This window comes from Macaca nemestrina, chromosome 3, assembly GCF_043159975.1.
Source record: "Macaca nemestrina isolate mMacNem1 chromosome 3, mMacNem.hap1, whole genome shotgun sequence".
Taxonomy (NCBI): domain Eukaryota; kingdom Metazoa; phylum Chordata; class Mammalia; order Primates; family Cercopithecidae; genus Macaca; species Macaca nemestrina.
Genome location: NC_092127.1, coordinates 65979789 through 65999912, shown reverse-complemented (window position 1 = coordinate 65999912; position 20124 = coordinate 65979789). Strand labels below are relative to the sequence as shown.

The 20124-nt window shown below is 38.4% G+C and overlaps 1 long non-coding RNA gene across 6 annotated transcripts in view; it reads left to right on the top strand.

The window, feature by feature from the left end:
* Positions 1-8100: 8100 nt before the first annotated feature.
* Positions 8101-20124, top strand: part of LOC105486124 (uncharacterized) — a 329958-nt gene continuing 317934 nt past the window's right edge. For all 6 annotated transcript variants that reach the window (XR_011620990.1, XR_011620988.1, XR_011620989.1 and 3 more), the window contains exons 1-2: positions 8101-8414; positions 10776-10891. This is a non-coding gene — a long non-coding RNA (uncharacterized lncRNA). The remainder of the gene's footprint in view (positions 8415-10775; positions 10892-20124) is intronic.

Genomic DNA, 20124 nt, shown 5'->3' with positions numbered 1-20124 from the left:
AAGTAAAGAACTTTTAAAATTTACTATTGTATTATCAGAAGACTGTGATGTGGTATATGTGCAAAAAATTTGTTTAATGAATGCCTGAACAAATTTCCTATTGTTAGAAATATTAATATAAGTTGCTTTCTTTTAGAATTATTTTTATAAACTACTTTTTTTCTTTGAGACGGAGTCTCTCTCTTTTGCCCAGGCTGGAGTGCAGTGGCGTGAGCTCTGCTCACTGCAACCTCTGCCTTCCAGGTTCAAGTGATTCTCCCACCTCAGCTTTCTGAGTAACTGGGACTACTGGTATGTGCCACCACACCTGGCTAATTTTTGTATTTTCAGTAGAGACAGGATTTTGCTATGTTGCTTAGGCTGATCTTGAACTCCTGGATTCAAGCAATCCACCTGCCTTGGCCTCTCAGAGTGCTGGGATTGTAGGCATGAGCCACTGCGCCTGGCCCTTATAAACTACCTCTTATGAACATCTTTTGAATTATCCCTCAATATCCAAATTTGCTAAGAGTTAATTCCTAGCAATTAAATTTCTAGATTAAATAATGTGCACATTAAAAAATATTGATGTATATTGACAAATTTCCTCCCAAAAATTTACATCAAATTACACTTCTGCTAGTAGTACATGGAAATGCTGATATTTCTGACTCCTCAGCAGTACTGGGCATGATCCTTCAAAATCTTTACCAATTTGTTAGTTGAAAGAAACACATAATCTGATTGCCTTAATTTAGGTATACATATTTTCGGTATTCTTAATTCAGAGTAAAATGTTCTGATTCTGTTGCCAGATTCTGGGTGGATTGGGATAATACCACTTAGTACAGAATAGCAGAAGACTTCATTATTACATACTACTTAAATTACAAGATAAAATCATAAAAGTTATGCCTTTCAAACTAAAACTTCATTGCTTTAGACCTGGAAACTGCCCCCATAATGATCCCATACTTCTGTGTATCGATTTCACTAGTTTTGCAGAAGTTTTTGTAGAGGTGTCTGAGCTTTACTCACTCAATCCTTCATGCTTATGTTTCATATCAATAAATAATAAAGATATATGTATTTTTCTATAAGATGCTCTACATATGAGAGTCTAATGGTTCAATTTGGGGGGAAGGGAATAATTACTTTATAAAGAGTTCCTGCACATAGTAACATGCCTCTTGAGGGAAAAAATAAGGTTACAATTTTTTTTTTTTTAGCTGTAATGAATATAAGGAGGTAAACCTGGCCTTATGCTATGTGTGGTAGCTTTCCTTCTAGCATACTGAAAGACAATGTGTTTTGTAATGGAACAGAAACATTCCAAGCCACCCTTCTGTGTCTCTTGCTTAGCAGATTTATGTACTCTTGGCTAATAAGTGTGTCCTTGTAAACCAATGGACTCTTTCCATTCTCTACGCCTTGTAGCTCTGAAGAGACGATCCCTGTCTTTAGTTCTATGAGCCCTAAAACCTTTGAAGCAAACAGTAATATATTACTTTCCTCTTTGTGTTTTACTGCTTTCTCTAAAATGTGAAAAATAGCTAGAAGGGTATGTGTATACATATTTGTATGTTTCTAAGCTTTAGTTTGGAAAGGCTGAAGTTTCAGATAAAAAAATACAGCATTTTAATCACAATGCATGGCTTATATGACCTCTATTACTTAAAATACTGGAAATATCTATTAAATATCTTCTTTTTTGCCTATAAGCATTCACACATTTTCTTGGTTTTATTTGACCAAAGAATATTTCAGCATCAGACTAACTTGCACCAGTATCTGTTCATCTTTTTCAAATTAATAGTTCTTGAAAGAACGAACAGGTCATATTGCTCTCATTTACATTTTTTGGCTTGTACATGGATTTTCATAGACTGCAATGGAAATACTGTGGACAGAGATTATCTCTTCAGACTTAGGTATAAACACTAGAACTTACTATAATAACTTGGATCATGCACTGTCCTAGGAACTAGGGTTATTTCCTTGAGACACTTGAGTGAATGGATCAGTTGCCAAGCAACTTGCATTCTTATGGGACTGGGCTGGGGAACAAAAGGGCGCCAGGTGGTAATACATAAAAGGAAAATGACAAAGACACATGGAAAAAGAAAGCCTTCATCTGGGAATTGTAGTGTATGACTGTTCAGAAATTTGGAACATGCTCTTCCTTATTCAATTCATTTCAACAGTTATCAATCTATGATAACATCTTTAATATCTGTGGCTATCCATCCATCACCCACCCATTCATCCACTCATCCATCCATATGGACAGACTTATTTTGAGTTTAGAAATTACAAATAGTTAGCTAGAACTGTATGTCTCTTATATTAACTACTTTGCCAATAATTATTTTTCATTATTTTTTTACCCTTTCTCATAATTTCCTCTATTCCTCTTACCCTTCTATGTCTTATAAATATTTTTACTTTTAACCTTCTTCTGGTACATGCTTTCTTTTTCTCTCAGAAGTGATTTTACACACTGAGGCCACTAGATGGGGGGGAGGAGGGCCAAATTTAAAGAACTAACTGTTGGGTTCTATGCTCACAATCAAGTGTACCCTAAATCTCAGCATCATGCAGTATACCCATGTAATGAATCTACACATGTATGCCCTGAATCTAAAATAAAAGTTGAAATTATGAAAATAAAACAAAATCCTATATTCCATCTAAAAACAAAACAAAACAAAAAAGAAGTGATTTTATTGCCTCACTGTTACTTGGTGCTTAGGCACTCAATCTAGGTGGGAACATATATTCCTATAGAAGATTGTCAGACCAGGCCTTATGCCCCCACTCTATATGAGACTTCATTCCTTGACAGCCATATGCTGAAACTTAACATCCTTGAGTCCAAGTGGAAAACAATGAAGATAGTCTAACATGTCAGAAGTTTGGACACACAGTTATACACACAGTCAGCTTTATATATTTTAAAACATAGGTCAGTTCTATTTGTTCAAATACACTATAAAAATAAACTTTTTCTCATCTAGAAGCTAAAACTAAAGAAAACTATGAGTTCCTTCTTTTTGAGAGCTCTGCCAGCATCATGTCAGGTTGTGTTCATAAGGATCTGTACTTTTTAATAGACTGCCCCTAGTACATGTAACAATTGGAATCCAGTTGTTCTCAAGAATTTCAGGGAAAAAAAGTACAATCCAGTTCAGAAACATGTCTCAAGGAACAAGGAAACTATTATTTATTTAGTGCCTATTATATGCCTGATGTTGTGCTAGGCATTTCTTGATAGATTTTAAAAATTAATCTTCAAAAATCATTGTATAGTGAGTATTATTAACCACATTGAAAAATATGAAACTAAGCCTTGGAGAAGTTAAATAACTTGCACAAAGTTACTCAGCTCCTAGAAGGCATGCTTTTTGCCCTCAGTATATTTAATTCTACTAAGTTACACTAATGAGGGTCTCACTGGTGATTGTAGAGACATTAGAGACAGTGTCTCACTCTGTCACCCAGGCTGGAGTGCAGTGGCACAATCATAGCTCATTGTAGCCTTGGACTTCTGGGCTCAAGCAATCCTCCTAAGTAGCTAGGACAGTCCTAGCTACACCTGGCTAATTAAATTTCTTTTTTTTTTTTTGTAGGGATAGGGTTTCACTATGTTGTCTATCCTACACTCAAACTCCTGGCTATGTGTGTATATATATATATACACATATATATGTGTATAGCTTATCTGAAACATAGGAACTTGAACTTCAAACTTTCTGAGACATACTAATACTTCTTTCTTTTGCATCATTTAAAAATTACTATCATTCTTCTTTGCAATATGTGTGATTTACTCAGGAGTGAGATACATTCATCAAGATATCCCTGAGCTTGAAATGGAAAAGTTGGGTGTCAGGCTGGCTTCCCAAAAGTGAATCCTTTTAGATGATAATTCTTATGCAAGTCAGTAATTAAGGACATGTCTCCAGGAGAACCCAATAATTTAATGAGCAAACCAGGAAAAGAAAGGGAATAAGCCATGCAAAAGTGCTTTTTTTTTTTTTTTTTTTTTTGAGACAGGGTATCCCTCTGTCACCAGGCTTATATATATTTGTACATGTATACACACATATATATAATATTTAGGCTTATATATGTCTGTATATGTTTATAATATATATGTATGCCTAAATATTAGAAGCTTAAATCAGAAGCTGGTAATTGTCACTGGAAACAACGGAGGGTTCAGTCCAGGTATTCTGCCCCCAAAATCACTCTTTGCTCTCCTGGGAGGGGAAAAGGGGAGTTGATACTGAGGGGAGCGCTGAAAGGGCTTGTCTCCCACTTCCTCTTAGGGCAGTGGTTTTCAAGGTGTGCCTATCTTAATCACATGAGAATATTTCTCTTTATTTTCAAAATATACAAACATGTGTGCCTCTATTGCAAATCTTTTGAATCATAACCGTGTGGACCAGTGGAGAGGTGTAGATAAAAGTAGTATTAGCTTGTGCAAAGTTAATTTTTCTCATCTTTCCATTCTGAAAAAATTTAAACATACAAAAGAAGTTTAAAGAGGTAGTACACTGACACCCATATACCTACACCCACATGACTAATCTACATAATTCGGATTCAGAAACCCTCAGGTGATTCTGATGATGATTAATTACTGTAGGTCTTGAAACCTGCATCCAATCAACTTTCTCTTGGGTTGGATCAGGGATAGAGAATGGCCTTGCATTGACCCACATCTCCACAGTCATAAGTGTGTCTTGGGATTATCTTTCTAGATGAGCCTGAGGACCAGCAACCTCTAGTGACTTCCTTTTAGCCTGTTAGATATGTCTCTGAAATAGTCATGGAGAGGTTGTTGGGTTGTAACTGACAACCGAACAAAAGTCATTTGCCCGTATTTGCCTTATTGATATTTCAAGAGCACATGTTATTATGATCTTGAAATAGGTAATTAAACACAAATGTTGGATTATAAACCAATTTTTAAAAATTATGTGGAATGAAGAAACTGAAGCTTGGCCTATTATGGGGGGTGGGGGGTAGGGAAAGTCCAAGTCAACTTTTTGAAAGATTCCAGAACAATGGACTACTTTAGACTCATCTGTCTGAGTGCCTGTATCCTTTTTTTTTGGGTCACAGAGCCCTTTAAAAATCTGATGAAAGTGCTAGATGTTCTCATTAGTGATTTGTATATAAACCATTTAGTTTATTTTGTATGTAAATTCAGGATGGATACTAAGAGAAATTTTTCATGAATCTGCCGGTTTATAAAACACTTTTCTATACCTTCCTTCAGTAAAGGAAGGTCCTGGTCTGTTGTGGGAGCCAAAATGTGAATGAGGTCAAAAGATAGAATTAGTTAATGAAGTAGTATCAAGCTTTGGACTAAGACGTAAGTCTTCCACCAAATCATCCAGTTCAATTCTCTGGAAAACTGAGAGATGTAAAATACGGCAGAAATATTTTATCTAATTTAAGTTGTTATTAAGAACCCTGTGCAGCATTAGGTTTACCACAAATAGAATGCTTTTAGTTTATTAATTCAGAACTGTTTTCTTACCCAACAGGTCCCTTCTTATCAGGGAAGAAGTTTTTAAGCACTCAATATCTAAAGATAATCTATATTATTCTCATCATAAAGTCTTAATTTCCCTTTTAGCAAACTTGACACCAGTATTTGTATTACTTGTTGATTTATTTGTATTTGACTATCTCCCCATAGAATTTAACCTCAATCAGGATAAAGACCTCGTTTACCTTGTATATTACTGTATCCTTAGTTTAGTGTACAGTGCCATACACAGTTAAAGGCTAAGAAATACATGATGAATGAATGAATGATGAATTTACAGAGTTTATGGTAAGACCCAAGCTTACATAATTTTCTTGAGAGCACTTAGGAAAGATATCTGGGAAATTAACGTTTGTAATAAGTTCTTCTCTTGATGATAATGATGAAGACCATTGTGATGAAGATGACATCAGCTGCCTTTGCAGCTGCTGTGTGGTAAACTGAAGTGAGCAGACCAAAAGAAATACAAAGACACCAAAAGCACAACTTTAAATTATATCCTTTAATCTCTGGCTGCTGGGAATAGCAGCCGCAGATAATCTAGTTTGTGTTCCAGGATCCCAAAAGAGCTGACAAACTATAAGCAAGATTAACTTTTAAGAAAAGAAAGGTAAAGTCTCTGATAGCAACAGGTATTGTAAACAGTGGTCACTGTTGCTAATGAGAGAATGGTCTTGGTGTGTATCTGGGCCACAAAGAACTGCGCCTCTCCCAGGCTTCCCAGTGAGTCTTGTGAAGCAGTCCTGACAATATTGGTGTCTTCCAAGGGGAAAATCCAGGAGGTCACACCCACCCATTTCTAGCTATTTTCTTATGTAGCTCTAGTTTACTAAGAAAGACATACAGAGACATTTAGTGTAATTATTGTTACTACCTTTTCTGCCATTAAAAATTGTTTTATATGACTTAAAAGTGTATACTGTGTAAATAAAACTTTTTCCACCTGTCTACTGTACTTGGCAAGTCTCGGTTTATTATTCATTGAAATGTTCACCTTAAGCATTAGGATATCTGCATATTTCTTGCTATTTATCCTTTCAAACAGAACAAAACCTCAATTAAAAAAAAATTAACTGGGTGTGGTATCTCATGCCTGTAATCTCAGGCTGAGGTAGGCATATCACTTGAACCCAGGAGTTCTAGACCAGCCTGGGCAACATAGTGAGACCCTGTCTCTACAAAAAAATACAAAAAATTACCCAGGCATGGTGGCATTTGCCTGTAATCCTACTTACCTGGGAGATTGAGATGGGAGGATCACTTGAGCCTGGGAGGTCGAGGTGGCAGTAAGCCAAGATTGCACTGCCAAAGTGAGACCCTATCTCCAAAAAACTAAAAAGGATTTAGATGTGTGTGAAGTTCATTCTACAATTCAGTGTGACACTTTTATAACCAAATAAGTACCAATACCCTTATGAGCACACATATATAAAGAAAAGAAAAGAAAGAGAGAAAGAAAAAGAAGAAAAACAAATGTGGTTAGAACTCCTTGTTTCATTTTACTCCGACTTGATTATTTCCCAGGCCCAAATCTAGAACTGGAAGAACTGGAAGGTGGTGGGCTTATTGTATCAGAGGTTAAGCTTGTGGCTTTTATTTCCTGCTCCAGCTAGAACCAAGATGTCCAAAGAGTATGTTTGGAAGGACTTTTTTTTTTTTTTTTTTTAATGATTTCTAGCCCTGTGTCTAGTCAGAGAATATGGGGGAGTTTGGACCAACTCCAGAAAACAACTTCAATGTAGAAAATCATGGAACGCAAGGTCCTGCTTCCACGTACTTATTTTCGTGGAGTAGGGGACAAGTTCTCAAAATAATTTTGTCTGTGAGATACAGATATTTCAGGGACATTTTCATAACCAGCTTCCTGCGGTCATTAGCTTCAGAGCTGGAGTATGCTAGAAACTACTGGGCCCTGGGCAGTGGTTAAATTAGGTGTGAACGTAAGCTGGGCTGATCTCCATTGTGTAGTTAAAAACCAAAGGTGGGCACAGAGAGAGTATGTGTTCTGCCCTTTCTTCACCCACTGCATTTTCATTTCCGCTTTCTCTACTCTAGAGGCCTAATAAAGGACTCTAACGTACGATATTCAACACAGCTTTAAAACATCCACACAGAGTGCAAAATTGTAGTAGGAATTTGAGTTTTGTTTTTCTTTTGAGTTTAATATGACTTCCTAGGTTCAGCGTACTTTGTAATACATTTCTTAAACCGCAGGATCATGAGGGCAAATTCCCTTGGGGGAAAGTGGCTCTGTGAGTTGATTAGCACCGTTTGCCTGCTTCCTAACCCTGTTCTGCTCAGGTATTAGTTGTTCAGACAGCAGAGATCCAGTTCAGCTCTCCAGGTCTCGCGCTCCATTTTAATGCAAGCCAGTGATGCAAAGTCCCTGGCTTGGCCTGTCAGAACTTGATAGCTCTGTAAACACTGAAATCCTTGTTGCCATAACACCAGGAAAAATAATATGGGCTCCTGCATATAAATATAACGAAGGCCTTGGGGAATGGGAGCATTTCTAAATGACTTGAAGCTCTGTCACGGCATAATCTCTTATAAATAAATGTCAGTGTAGTCACTGAATGCAGACTGGATTTTTGCCTGACTACGGTGCTAAGCCTTCTAGACAATAGTTATGCTAAGGGATTATCTTTTAACATTGTGCAGTTATCTCCTTTGTTTGTTTTCTTTTTTCATTATTCACATAAGCCAAGGGAAATGAAAAGCATCTTATTTCAGGCAAAAAGGCCTGTGAATGATTAACTCGGGTTCCATGCGTTGGGACTTTGCATAGCAACCCCTTGGCTTGCAATGACAAAAAAGCTCAAGGCAGAACAGCAGCCCAGGGACCTGAGACCAACGTTCTCAAATGAAGGTGGTGAGAAACAGATTAAGTATAAGCATTGTGTTTATGGGTAGAATTCTCTGTAGCTGGCCCATTTAATTTGGCATTGGTTTTACTGCACTTTTCTTGGTGAAGATGTGTTTTGCTGACCTTTACTCTTGCTTTTTGAATACATTTGAGAATTCAAGTGAAACTTGGCCATGATTATGGCTTAATGTGGTTTATGCCACCATATTTTATGGGTTCTCCCTAATACTATCCCAAATTGGGCTAACTCTGGCTAATTTTATATTAAAAAATGGAAATAACAGATCACTTCATAATAGCATGAAGGTTTAATTTTAGCTCAACTAAAACTTTGTTGGTAAATTTTGGCACTCTTGAAATTGTATATAACACAAAGCATTATATGAAATAAAGATAAACAAATGGTGTGATTATATAATTCCAATTAAAAGCATATAAGTATGTAAAGAACCCACATTGTACAAATATTAAATCTGAAATCAATGTCAATTCCATATCTTTTTATAGACATTTGATGCTTAAACATTTATACAACAAAGTCCATTTAAAGATTTGAATTAAAAGAGTTAGAAGAAAATGAAGTATAAGCTAAGGACAGAAGAAACATTTGAGAATTTAGAAAAAAGCAGTATAGTTAAAATTGAGCCAAAATATTTAGGACACTTAAATTTAGACTGCAAGTCAATCCAGATGTTTATTTATTAATGTTAATAATGTTTCCAGTGTTGTTATAGAATGCTAAATCCCAGGGGTTCTGCTTCTAAGTTTAAAGACAAATGCAATGATCTTTATTCTTTTCCAGCTCTGTTTTAATTTTAGGAGCTTTTCTATAGCCATGATTTTCCCATAAATGTGTTTGCAAAATCTTGAGCAGCTCCTGATGTCTTGCAGAAAGTCTGAGTGAAACACTGCTCTAGCAAAGCTTTCCACGTTCTGCGTTGCTCGTCTTGCTTCCATGGCAATAAAGAGAGAAACTTGGCATAAGAATATAATCTGTTCCTGCCTGTTTCTCATCTGAAGTCATAAACCTCTGCCATCCCACCCAAGACTAGAATTTCAGCTGGCATGAAACAGCTGTCTGCTTACAGGTTTATTCCGGTAGTAACCAAAGACAAAACTATTTTAATTGAAGGCCCTAGGCTATTCTCCAAACCCTCACAATCTCTGGGTCATCCCCAAGAAGAAACCATTGAGGAAAAGGTACAAGTTACATCCTTTCTTATAGTTTTTGACACAGTGTATATTTATGAAGTTGAGAACATTTTACCCTTCTAATTTGACTACATTGGATGCCATGGAGAAAAGGAGGGCCACAAACTCAAAAGCCCGAGGGTTCAGGCACACAAGCTAAGTCAGTAGAGAGTAGGCTGTAGTGCATGGGAGGAGTGTCCTGTCCGAAGGGGCATCTGCTACTTTGCTTCACTTATTGCTACCATGTGGGTATGTGGAGGCCCAAGTTGCTAGATATTCTGATTTGTCAATAGAAGTTCTCAGTCCTGCTTTTTATGAGAATTCTGCATAGTTTTAAATGTTGGCAATTATTTTGGATAAAAATCAAAACATTATGAATGTTAACTCAAACATGGCTCTGGATTGGATGTCTGGGACTTCTTGGGTTCAACCCTTAGACTTTGCTCTTGATTCACTACTGGCAGACTTTGCATTTATCAATTGCTTAGGTTCTGTAACTGTCAAGTAGCATAATTTATTTACACATTTTCCTTCTTACTCTGGTTAGTACTGTATAAAGAATACGAGTTTTGGAGTTGGGGAGAGATGTAGATTTTACTAGTTCCAGAGTTTACCAAATTGTGACTTCCAGCCTCTTAATTCCTTGAAAATCTCTCTTATGCCATGCAGAAATGAAAACCTATTTTACAGGAAGTTTGGAGGATTAAATAAACTAATAAGTAAAATATTTAGCCCAGCCCTACAGGCACTCTTTGCATAGTGTTACCATTCTGATCACTACTATTAAGAACAAACAATACCGTACAGTGATCCTCTTTAGAAGACACAAGGACTCAAATGAAAGAATTTTGGGATTTTGTTGCTAGAGAAGACCTTGAGGAAAGAGTTGACAACGAGAAATGACAGAAACATCAATTTCATTGGAGTCATTAATATTTGGAACCATGACAAATGAATGCTTTCCTTGAAATACACTGTGACATGTTAAGAACGTAACTTGTTATGAAAATAAAACTGAAGACTATATCTGGAACTATGTTGTTAAGTAAAAGAATGTAGGCTAAATTTTTTTCCTATCCATTTCTGTGATTATTTACTTTGGAAATAAATGGATGAAAGTCACTTAGAACATTTCCTGTTTCTTTCTTTCTTTCTTTTTTTTTTTTTTGTATCCAGGCAGATCTGCTGTTAGAGAAGAATTCTTTTGCCCTAACTGTGTCTCTGTGATCTGTGGATGAGGGTGGGAAAGGACCACTCAATCAATTGGGGTGTACAAAATGGAGTTTGAGAAGGTAAGTGATGTTTTCTCCATGCTTTTGTTCAAAATTAGGTGCAATTAATTTTTTTTTTTTGAGACAGAGTTTCACTCTGTTGCTCAGGCTGGAGTGCAATGGTGCAATCTCAGCTCACTGCAACCTCTGCCTCCCAGATTCAAATGATTATCCTGCTTCAGCCTCCTGAGTGGCTGGGATTACAGGCACCCGCCACCACGCCCAGCTAATTTTTGTATTTTTAGTAGAGAAGGGGTTTCACCATGTTGGCCAGGCTGGTCTCGAACTCCTGACCTTGTGATCCACCCGCCTCATTCTCCCAAAGTGCTGGGATTGCAGGCGTGAGCTACCGTGCACAGCTGCAATTAAATCTTTTACATTCAAAGGAAGAGACTTTCTTCCTTCTTTCCTTTTCCTGGAACAATGGCAAGTAATAACAGAAAATAAATTAGTCTAACAAATTGTCCAGTGGTAAAAACAAAACAGGGTACGGATGTAATACGGTTCAGTGTATCTCAGGTCTTTCACATGACATGTCCTCTTGCTTAATAAGAGCTCTATGACAGTATGATGTTGAGTGGTGAGATTGTGTAATGGATTATTTGAAGTGTTCATTTATAAGCCATTCATATATTACTGACAAAACTCTTTTATTTTTAAAGCTTAATGGCAGTTAGTGCTGGTTACATAGGAGTCTGCCATAAACTCCATATCTATATATGGGAGTTTATTAAGTATTAACTCACACGATCACAAGGTCCCACAATAGGCCGTCTGCCAGCTGAGGAGGAAGGAGAGCCAGTCCAAGTTCCAAAACTGAAGAACCTGGAGTCTGATGTTCGAGGGCAGGAAGCATACAGGATGGGAAAAAGATGTAGACTGAGAGGCTAGGCCAGGCTCTCTTTTCACATTTTTCTGCTTGCTTTATATTCTAGCCACGCTGGCAGCTGATTAGATTGTGCTCACCAGATTAAGGGCGGGTCTGCCTTTCCCAGCCCACTGACTCAAATGTTAATCTCCTTTGGCAACACCCTCACAGACATGCCCAGGATCAATACTTTGTATCCTTCAATCCAATCAAGTTGATACTCAGTATTAACCATCCCTGTAATGAATAATAATATCTCCATCTAGTGTGAGATAGGAACTATGCTAGGCACTTAAAAGACATTGCTTATAACACTTATCACCCTTTATGTGGTGATATGGTTTGGCTGTGTCCCCACCCATATTTCATCTTGAATTGTACTCCCATAATTCCCACATGTCATGGGAGGGACCCCGTGGGAGATAATTGAATCATGGGGGCAGTTTCCCCTATACTGCTCTCATGGTAGTGAATAAGTGTCATGAGATCTGTTGGTTTTAGCCGTTTCCACTTTTACCTCTTCCTCATTTTCTCCTTGACTGCTGCCATCCATGTAAGATGGGGCTTGCTCCTCCTTGCCTTCCACCATGATTGTGATGCTTCCCCATCCATGTGGAACTGTAAGTCCAATTAAACCTCTTTCTTTTGTAAATTGCCCAGTCTCAGATATGTCTTTATCAGCAGCATGATAATGGACTAATACATGTAGGTCTTCATGTCCATTATACAGATGGGGTAAATGGAGTCTCAGGTATAAATAGCTTCCCTCAGGGCATGTAGATAGTTACAGGAGGCTAGAATTGAACCAGATTTGTTGTTCTAGGCTCCTCTACTGTATACTTTCTCAAGTATTTTAGGGAATACTTTGTCCTACTTGTGGGACAAATGGATTACTTAGAAATCATCAGCAATGTCTGACAGACAGGAATCCAACAGCAAAAACAGGTAGAACAGGATCAGTTAATGCATATCAGAAGCAAAGTTATTCAAGATCCCTTGCTATTTCTTAGCAGAGAAGGAAAGGTATTCATCCCCTCTTGCTGACTGCATACATGACTTGAAAGGAAATGGAAAAGAATTGAAAATAAAATGGCAATGATAAGGTATAGAATAAAGAGAGAATGGGATTGACAAAAGCATAAAGAAACTAGCTTCCCCCTCTCCTTTTCTCTCATGAACTCAGGCTCTTGAAAATGAATTAAGGGGACTGGGCATGGTGGCTCACGCCTGTAATCCCAGCACTTTGGGAGGCCAAGGTGGGTGGATCATGAGGTCAGGAGTTCAAGACCAGCCTGACCAACATGCTGAAACCCTGTCTCTACTAAAAATACACACACACACACACAGATTAGCCGGGTCTGGTGGCACGTGCCTGTAATTCCAGCTACTCAGGAAGCTGGGGCAGGAGAATTGCTTGAACCCGAGAGGCAGAGGTTGCAGTGAGCAGAGATTGAGCTGCTGCACTCCAGCCTGGGTGACAGAGGGAGACTCTTCCTCAAAAAAAAAAAAAAAAAAAAAGAAGGGCTACTAAATTTGATTGTAGAAAATGTCAATGACTAACAGTACCTGGCATTGAGTAGACAAGACATGGTCATTCAATAAATGTGTGAACAAATAAGATCTTTGGTAACTTTGTTTCCATTCTTTCTAAAGATTCAAATACTTTTTTCAATCCTCGTTCAGATGTCCCCATGTTATGAAGAGTATTAGATGATAAATAAATCAAAGGGCCATCCTGAGTACAAAAAGAAATTCTCATACCTTATTGAAGATAAATTAGCATAACAAAATGCCTCCACTCTTTCTTTTCCTTTGGAAAAAGGTTTTGGGTTGTTTACTCATGTGTCCATGTATTAGTCTGTTCTCATGTTGCTATGAAGAAATACCCAAGACTGAGTAATTTATAAAGGAAAGAGGTTTAATTGACTCACAGTTCTACATGGCTGGGGAGGCCTCAGGACATTTACAATTATGGCAGAAGGTACCTCTTGACAGGGTGGCAGGAAAGAGAATGAGTGCTGAGTGAAGCTTTACATATAAGCTCCTTATAAAACCATCAGATCTTGTGAGAACTCACTCACTATCATGAGAACAGCATGAGCAGCATGATGGTAACTGTCCCCATGGTTAAATTACCTCCCACTGGGTCCCTCCTCTGACATGTGGGGATTATGGGAAATAAAATTCAAGATGAGATTTGGGTGGGAACACAGCCAAACCATATCATTCTGCCCCTGGCTCCTCTCAAATCTCATGTCCTCACATTTCAAAACACAATCATGCCTTTTTAACAGTCCCCCAAAGTATTCCAGCATTAACTCAAAAGTCCAAGTCCAAAGTCTCATCTAAGACAAGGTAAGTCCCTTCCACCTGTGAGCCTGTAAAATTAGGAGCAAGTCAGTTACTTCTTAGATACAATGGGGTACAGGCATTGAGTAAATACATCCATTCCAAATGGGAGAAATTGTCCAAAACAAAGGGGCTACGGGTCCCATGCAATTCCAAAATCCAACAGGGCAGTCATTAAGCCTTAAAAATTCCAAAATGATCTTCTTTGACTCCAAGTCTCATATCTAGGGCATGCTGATGCAAGAGGTGGGCTCCTATGGCCTTGGGCAGCTCTGCTCCTGTGGCTTTGCAGGATACAGCAGGGAGCCCAGGGCCTAGCCCATGAAACCATTTTTTTCTCCTAGGCCTCTGGGCCTGTGATGGGAGGGATTGCCATGAAGGTCTCTGACGTGCCCTGGAGACATTTTCCCCATTGTCTTAACATTCAGCTCCTCATTACTTATGCACATTTCTGCAACAGGCTTGAATTTCTCCCCAGAAAATTTTTTTTTTGATTGCATCATCAGACTGCAAATTTTCCGAACTATTATGCTTTGCTTCCTCTTGAATGCTTTGCCACTTAGAAATTTCTTCTGCCAGACGCCCTAAATCATCTCTCTCAATCTCAAAGTTCCACAGATCTCTAGGGCAGAGGCAAAGTGCTGCCAGTCTCTTTGCTAAAGCATAACAAGAGTTACCGTAGCTCCAGTTTCCAACAAGTTCCTCATCTCCATCTGAGACCACCTCACCCTGGACTTTATTGTCCATATTACTGTCAGCATTTTGGTTAAAGCGATTCAACAAGTCTCTAGGAAGTTCCAAACTTTCCAACATCTTACTGTCTTCGGAACCCTCCAAGTCTCCAGGATGTCCCCAATTTTCCCACATTTTTCTGTCTTCTTCTGAGCCCTCCAAACTGTTCCATCCTCTGCCTATTACCCAGTTCCAAAGTTGCTTCCACATTTTTTTGGCAATACCATTGGCAACACCCTCACAGACATACCCAGGATCAATATTTTGTATCCTTCAATCCAATCAAGTTGACACTCAGTATTAACCATCGCAGTAATGAATAATAATATCTCCATCTACTATAAGACAGGAACTATGCTAGGCACTTAAAGGACATTTATCATAATGTGCCACAATCTGGCATTTGCTGCCTGGATCCCAATGGCATCATATAAGACATTCCTCTGTCCCTTGTATCTTTATAACAGCACTTCACTATCTGTGCTACCAATTTACTGTATTAGTCTGCTCTCACACTGCTATAAAGAGCTGCTCAAGACTGGGTAGTTAATAAAGGAAAGAGGTTTGATTGATTCACAGTTCTGCATGACTGGGGAGACCTCAGGAAACTTAGAATTAAGGCAGAAGGCACCTCTTCACAGACTGGCAGGAGAGAGAATGAATGCTGAGTGAAGGGGGAAGTCCCTTATAAAACTATCAGATCTCATGAGAACTCACTCACTATCAGGAGAACAGCATGACAAGCATGAGGGTAACCACCCCATGATTAAGTTACCTCCCTCCGGATCCCTTCCATGACACCTGGGGATTATGGGAACTATAATTCAAGATGAGATTTGGGTGGGGACACAGCTAAACTGTATCAGTCCATCTAAACAATTATTTTTATTGTTACTTTAGAACATCCAGATGGGGCTCTGAAGAGTAAGGAAACCATATAAAGTTTGGTTCTATGAAGAGAAGCAAAGAGGGCAAGGTGAAATCACAGAAGGCCAAGTTTATCACTTATATTATTTCACAGAGATGAAGTTCCAGGAACCGTACCTTCCTTATGGCTATAGATGTCACTATCTCAAGAATCATGTAGATGAGTAGTTCTGTTTCCCATCAAGTTCCTGAATCAGAATTGCTCAGGGGAGGGAAAGGCATATCTTTTTCACTTTATGAAGATTCCACAGGTAGTTCTGATGTGCAACCTAGGTCACATAGCTGACTTAGACCCTTTAGGTAATTCACTCCAGGTTTTGTCCTCATCCATACCAAATGAACATACACTACTGCACTATTTTTACATCAGGTACTCAGATCACAACAATGAGAATACAGCAAAGGGATTCTAAATAAAATAATATAAAATTGATCAAAATATGCTTCCCTCCAAAACATGGTGATTTTTGAACTAGATGCGGTAAAATGGAAACAGAATCTTGAAAGTGCACATGTAATTAAGGTCAAAACAACAACGACAGTATAGTCAGATCCCTGATCAAAATTCCAGAGAGAGGGATGTTTGAAAGTTCACCAAACTAATGTGCCTGATTTGACCCTTGTGATTTTTTACCTAAGAGGTTAGGGATGCTGGCATCAGAGTTGCAAATAAACTTGAAGCTTTAGAAAAAATAAAATTTCAGAGGGGGAAGGATGAGGAGGGGAAGAGAGAGAGGGAGGGAGAAGAGGCACCACCATGAACTGATGTAAAGTGAAGAATATCCTGGGGAAATAAAAGGAAGCCCTCTATTGAAAAGAACAGCAAAGAACGTCAGAGTAACTAAGAATGAATCAATAAATGTGGGATGCTCCTGAGATGCTAGGGCATATGACCAAAGGACAGTTATGATAGAAGCTGAGCAAGTGACCTTAAGGCCAAGGCAGAGAAGGACCCAACACTTCCAGGGAGTGGACTGAGAACTCCATCTGCAGCAGCAAGTGAAAATAGAAGAAACCAGTGAAGATAGATGCCCCCAAGCGGCAGGGCTAGGAGAGTTGCCTGTGATAAGAAATGATATTAACCCAGAGAGGGCTTAGAGGAGGCTGATGCTCAACCCTCAAAAAGCCAAGTAACAGGACACTATATCCTTGCAACTCCACTCATCATTTTAGGATACAGTTTTTATCCTAAAAGTCATTTTTCATTGTAGTAAAAATAGTGGTCCACTTGAAAAAACTACACATCCAGCTCCCAGTAGATGCTCTGGGTATGATGAATGGCCAGATGGAAGAAAGGGGAAAGGTCAGGGGCATGGTCTTTGGGTGAGAAAACCACCCCCTTTTGTCATCAGATAGCTACTGGAACTTTGCAGGGGAAAGATCATCTGGGATGTAAGTCAGAGGTCGTGTATCAGAGATGGAAACCTCCAGGTCCAGAGTTCATAGGACAGAATTGTGGGAAGATAAGAGGGCGTGTACATGACATTTGGAGAGGATGAGTGTCAAATAACTTGATAGAGATAATCTGCAGTGGAAGGGCTGCAGTACCACCAGAACAAGGGTGGACTATAAACAGAAAAGAGGAAGAAGAGCCTGGGGAAAACAGAATCCAGAAAGCACTTTGGAGAAAAGAAAACTCAATATGAGGCTTAATGCCTGAAAGCAAACTAAAGACTAATCAGAGACTTCTTGAAAGGACACCTCAGGAAGATGCCAGCTGAGGTGGTGGCTGAGGAGGCATCCAGTTGCTCTGCCACTCTTCTGACCCGAAGTGAAATAGAAGGTCTGGGGTTATGCAGGTAAAGATCCCTTACACATTCTGGAATCTCAGCGTAAGTATCAGCCTAGACCTGGGGAAGGAGGGAGGTGAGACTAGGTCCGAATTCTAAGAAGTGCAGCCTCTTTGGGATACAAAATAAAAGTAGTACAAGGGAGGCCCTGTGGAACTTTTTAAATACCCAAGACTGTTGACAAGTTGGGACAATTCTGTGACAGATGTCATAAGATAGAAAGTTTATGTTTACATTTAGCTAACTTGATGTGTTGGACTGTGGCTGGGGTGAAGGAGGGAAAGACACTTAGGAAGACCAGGAAGAAATGAAAGGCCATAAGCCAAAAGGTGTAAGTCCAGGAAGAGAAATTTTCCCCTTACTGGCCATGAGAGGACCACGTAAATGAACCCAGGCTTAGTGAAGTGGGAGCACCAGAAGAGAAGTCTCTTCTGTGGTATTATAGTCTTGACAACAAAAATATTTTAAATCACTTGGTTAAAGAGCATAAGAAATTGTGTAAGCATTAAGGAAAAAGTATAACTAGCTTCTATTTGGCTTCATATAAGGATACAACATAAAATATTTTTCAAAAACTAGTACAAAATACATTGAAATACTATTTGAATATCATTGGTGCTTTCCGGTGGAAAGAGAAATTTACATTGAAAATGCCAACTTTACAAAATAAAGAAGTGTTTAGAACTGTTCATCATTACAGGTAGGCATGCTCTATCAGATAGTATATCTTGAGCAAGAAGACTTTATGGTGATCGGAATCAACAGAACACCATATCTTGTTCAAAAAAGGTGCTCAATATGTGTTTGAGTGGATAAAATGAGTATATGTTGAGTAAACAAATTAAAGAATAAATTAAATACATAGTTGTATATTCCACTTGGGAAGTCTTTTTTTTTTTTTTTTTTTTTTTGAGACGGAGTCTCGCTCTGTCACCCAGGCTGGAGTGCAGTGGCGCGATCTCGGCTCACTGCAAGCTCCGCCTCCTGGGTTTACGCCATTCTCCTGCCTCAGCCTCCTGAGTAGCTGGGACTACAGGCGCCCGCCACCGCGCCCGGCTAATTTTTTGTATTTTTAGTAGAGACGGGGTTTCACCGTGGTCTCGATCTCCTGACCTTGTGATCCGCCCGCCTCGGCCTCCCAAAGTGCTGGGATTACAGGCGTGAGCCACCGCGCCCGGTGGGAAGTCTTTTTCCAGGGATGGGTTAGCTGCCTTTCCAGGGGCTCCCATACTACCATGTGTATCTCCTCTCCTATCCTATCCTATCCTGTCCTGTCCTGTCCTGTCCTGTCCTGTCCTGTCCTGTCCTATCCTATCCTATCCTACTTTATGCTATGTTCCCTAATAAACTGTAAGCTACTTGAGGTTAGGAACTAGTTATTATTCTTCATGATAACTGTAGCCCTGATCATAGTGCCCTGCACATGGTAGATATTCAAGAAATGGTTGTATAAATAAATGGCATTTAAGCTTAAGCCAAGTGCTAAATTAGCATTATACCTGGGAGATTAAGAAGGGTTAATATTTTGGGGGTTAATACTTGAATGTTTTTTAGAAAGTCCACGGAGGAGCTATGATAAGAGAGAAGCAGAGGAACAATTTGGACAGTGTTATTATTTTAATTTGACCATATATATTTGGAATGGAAAATGGATTGTAATGATTCAGAGCAAAGAATTCCTTTGTTGGAAATGAAAGGCTGGAAAATGAAGCATGGAGACATACTTCTTATTGAAAACACAGCAGGGGAGTGTCCTTCCACCTAAAATCATTCAGACTGTCAGATTAAACATACATTATTTCTTAAAAAAATATTCCCAGAGGAAATCCAGCATCTATCTCCCCCTACTGGTGTCATATTAAGAGTGATGTCTGACTGTTATCCCTTGAAATGAGTAATGTTCTAATGAAGATGAAATTTTAATTTGTTATTTGGACAAAAAAATCTTATGTAAAACTTAAGCATTCTACAATGGACATTTGTGTTGTAATGAGCTTTAGCAATATTTGAGATATACATTGTTTCATCACACATAAAGAATGGTTAAATATTCTTGCTAGTGCATCTGCCATTAACAGATTTATATGACAATGGATTGTAATTGATTGATACAACGAAGGTTTTATTTACTACAGAAAATTTCAAACATATACAAAATATAAAGAATAATATAATGAACTTCCATGTCCCATTATCTAGCTCCAACAAACAAGTCATAACTAATCTTATTTCATTTATTACTTCCCCAAGGTCTCACATCCAGGTCGTTTTGAAGCAAAGTCCAAGCATTGTATCACTTCATCTGCAAATATTTCAATGAGTACCCAAAAGGGAAGGATGCTTAAAATATCCTCGTAATATCATTATTATGCTTAATAGTTTTTTGTTACCAATTATCTAGTCAGTGTTTACATTTCCACAATTGTTTTAAAATTTGTCATTATTTATTTTATAGTTTGTTAGAAACAGGTTTTTAATAAGAGCTATAGATTATAATTGTTTGATATGTTTCTTAAATCTCATGGAATTATAAATTCCTCCTCTATCAATTTTTAAAAATATAATTATTTTTATTTTTTAAATAGATT